Source organism: Meriones unguiculatus (genome assembly GCF_030254825.1).
Source record: "Meriones unguiculatus strain TT.TT164.6M chromosome Y unlocalized genomic scaffold, Bangor_MerUng_6.1 ChrY_unordered_Scaffold_25, whole genome shotgun sequence".
NCBI classification, from domain to species: Eukaryota; Metazoa; Chordata; class Mammalia; order Rodentia; family Muridae; genus Meriones; species Meriones unguiculatus.
In genome coordinates, this window is record NW_026843710.1 from 16,960,931 (window position 1) to 16,965,230 (window position 4,300).

Here is a 4,300-nt window from a genome sequence, read left to right on the forward strand (position 1 = left end):
CTGAAGTAGTGGGAGCTGAGCATGTCATGCCCAGGTTAGTTGGGTTATTTAAAGATTCTGTTCCATCCCAGCATGCCCAAGGCAGGGACAATTCCTGCCTATCAAGCATCTTTTGGTTAAAATGCTACATTTTGAATCGATTGGCTATAGGAAGGTTCCCAGACCATAATGACCTGATGGTGTCCCTCCCTAGGGGGATGGTCCAGTTTCCTAGCAACTTTATCTCTAGTGGGTGGGAAAAGAATGCAGTAAGGTGGCCCTTCCCCATAGGGCATTATTAGACTTCTTTTACCTACCTACTTTAGGCCTTAATAATAGCTGCTAATTTATCTTTTGGTCTCTCAGTTTTCTTCTAATTCCTGGTAATTTGAGTCACTATGTCTCTATAAGCCCATCTCTTTACATGTGGAGTTCCCAGTGAGGAAATGTCTGGTTAGTTTAGGTGGTATGGCCTTGTTTGATAATATAATTCCTTTTGTTTCCCTAATTTCTTTCTCAGCCCTTTTCTCTTTTGTGTACAGGCGAGCTACTGAGTTTTTTTTTTAGTTAATTTTGTATCCAGTGACTTTGTCAAAGGTGTTTATCAGCTGTAGGAGTTTCCTGGTAGAATTATTGGGGTCACTCAGGTATATCATCTGAAATAGTGATATTTTGAAGTTTTCCTTTCAGAATCCATCCTCTTGATCTCCTTCAATTGTCTTACTGCTCTAGCAAAGACTTTAAGAACTATGTTGAAGAGATATGGAGAAAATGGGCAGCCTTGACTTGTTCCTGATCTCAGTGGGATTGCTCTAATTTTCTCTTCATTGACTTTGATACTGGCTATAGGCTTGTTGTATATTGCCTTTACTGGGTTTAGATATGTGCCTTGAGTCCCTGATCTCTCAAATACTTTAAACATGAATGATTTTGTATTTTGTTAAGTTTTTTGACAAAGGCACACATCTAAACATAGTAAAGGCAATATACAGCAGACCTATAGCCAACATCAAACTGAATGGAGAGAAACTTAAAGTAATCCCCCTGAAATCAGGACCTATAACTCTAACACTACCAAGACATTTCCTCACTGTTGACTATATATGTAAATAGATGAGCTCTAACGGGACATTGCAATTTAATCAGTGGAAGTAGATGGAGGGACTTCTAGGCTAAAAGAACATAGTTATCCTGATACTTTGTCATTCAACACAATTATGAAAGACTAAGCAAATTCCAGGTTCTTAAGAACAAGACTGGCATTCTCCTTTGGGGAAAATGTGGAGTATTTCCATAATTGAGTATTATTCAGCTAAGAAAATAACACCATGATATTTTCAGGCACATGGATGGAAACAGTAGAAATCATCCTGGGTGAGATAACTAAAGTGAAGATGGACAAATATGGTATGTATTTACTTATTAGAAGATTTCCTAATAGTGGGGCATAAAGTTTCAATAGGCCATGTATTGTGACCAAACCAATCTTATAGTAGGGAAATTGGTTTGTAGTTAATTGAGTTGTTGGGCCAGGTAATCCAAGGGAAACTTTAAAGCAACCCAGCCTTTGGGTTGCTCTCTGCCCCCAACTGATAGATCAGTGCCATGTTGTTGGATCTACAGAGTTTCTTCCTTCTGCATCAAATAGGATTGCATACAGAGACTCATAGTCTGATATTATGAAGAGAGAGAGAGACCTTAAAACACCCATCTCTAAAAGAGATTTGCCTATGAAATTTTTCCTCCCCTCAGAACTCTGGGAAGCCTGCATGAAAGGAGGCAGAGTGTCATAAGTAGAGGGAACTGAGGACACAAGGAGAACAATGCCCTGAGAATTAGGCTAGAGAGGAAGATGATACAGACAGGCTTAATGAGACCTGATAAGCTAGGGTCAGGTAGGAGGAGACGGAGGACCTCCCCTATTAGGGAAGTAGAGAAAAGGCATAGGAGAAGAAGTAGTAGGCTGGGAGGGTCTGGAAGGAGAAGGGGGGGCAGCAGAGTGATTATAATGTGAACATATCATAATAAAAAATATGTAAGAGAAACTGTGATCAAGGTGACAAAATATAGAACTCTTCAGGACTGATGGTTTCTTTTTGGGTGTGGTGCCAGGGTGGAGCAAGGATGAACTCAATTTAATTTAAGGGACTAGGCAGTGAGACTCTGATTATGTTCCAATGAGTAAGGAAACAAAACATACTTCAACTGGTGTATTTTAAAGAAAAAATAATTTTTCTTGAGACACATGGGTAGGAATTTGAACCTGGGGACAATGGAAAAGTAGTGTAATGTGTATTATATGAAATTCACACATAAATGAATTTTAATATGGAGAAAAGAATCTGGTAAAGGAAGACAGATTTTTACTTTGTATGTAGCAGAGAATACTAGCCATGAACTAGTGGTTTCCCAGGTACCTCAGACACCAAGAGCTCAGGTGGCACTTCTGAATAAGCAGTCCTGGTACTAACACTATGTTCAGACAGTTTGTCTGGAGGATCATAGAAGGCAACACAGATGCTCCTGTATCATAGGCATATAACACAGACCCATTTCTCTTTACTGAAGGTGCAGTTTTAATTCTAAAATCGAGGACCATGAGGATTCTTCACTGACCACTGAGTAGAACACAGCTGCCAACCCAGCCAAGTCAGCCAATGCAATCCTGCTCATAGTGGGTTGGCAACAATAGTGTGGAATATTAATAGTTGTAAATAGTTTATTGCCCCTCAGTTCTCCATTTACATTCACAGATCTTGTTCTGTTTCAGCCAAACCATTCCCAGGAATTTTCTGGCTTCCTTCTCTTTTCCGTGCTCTTAAAGACTCAATAACCTAGGGAATGCTAGGTGTAGCCTGCCTATTATATCAGTAAGAATGTGAATGTACATTTAGTGAGTATGTGAGTAACTGCTCATTTCAAAGTTACAGGCTAGGAAATTTCAGATCCAAGACCACAGTAGGAGACCACCTTGTCATTCAGTTCATTCATCTTAATCCCACTTCACTTTGAAGCTTCCCTACTTAAAAGTAGTCCCATTAAATAAACATTAAAATTTCATTTATTACCTGACATTGTCACAGAGGTAAACATGAGTAAAGGTGTGGGAACTGGATAATGGGATGTAATAAAGGCTTGTTGGGTATCACAAGAAAAAGTCACATATGCACAGGATCAGAGATACTGGACACTGAGGAACTTTTATTTACTCCTCTCCAAGGAATCTTCAAGAATCTCTCAGGGGTTGATTGGCTGAGATTGAGAATGATGTCATGAAACTGGTGAAAGCCAGTAAGTGTTTTAGGAGCCAGTTATGAAAGGGTCCAAAGGGACAGCCTGCTTGAGAGAAAGGCTGAGCAGTCCTACATTCCTCAATCTGGGAAGCTGAAAGCACAAAGCCCGAGATTACAGTTCCTGTGTCCAAGATTCTTATTTCAGAAAAATTGTCACATATTTCTTTCCAGTGGTCATTACTGAAGTCACCTGTCTTTGACATGTGACTTTCATGTTATCACAGATTCCTGTTGTAGGTAGTTATTAATTTTTATTATTGGTTTATCTTCTAGTAAAGCAGCTGTTAATCCTCAGCAGCTGTAGAACCAAATCACTACACAGAGACTGGGTTTTTAGTTAACCTAGAACACAATGCTGGACAATATTTACTCCATCCTGAACGTCCAAGACATCAGTTTCCTAACATTTAGATTTCCCACATTATACTTGCTTTTTGTGAAATCTTAGGTCTGGTTCAGGCTCCACGTCCTCCAAGATCTCTCCTCCAGCTCTGCTCTCCTCTTTGTCCTCTAGCCCCTTCTCCTCCCACTCCTTTCCTGCTCTCTATTTTCTCCACTATTTCCTGTCCTCTGGCTCCTCCCATTGCACAACATTGTATTTAGTTGCTTTATTTTGACCTGTTTACACAAGAGTTGAGACAGGATGCTTATAATGAGTATCACAATGCAATATCTGATTGAAATCAGAGAGTTGGGGGTGAGGAAATCAGCATTTGAATTAACAAGGGTCAAGTGTATACATTTTAAAAGAACATTAAACCAACAGATTCCATTATTATTTGTTAAATGCACAGATATGTACTCAGTCAGTGAATTAATTACTGTGAAAAATGCTCCCTGAAAAAGATTATACTTTGAACAAAAAACGTTTCCTTGGAAGCTTGCTTATATTTTCACAGAGACCATCCAGGATGTCATGTCAACAAGCAGTCATCTTTTTGTAGTCATCCATTTTTTTCTGAGAGTGTTTCACAAGCTGCAGTCAGAAGGAGGGAGACAGAGAGAAAGAGATAGAATGAGATAGACTC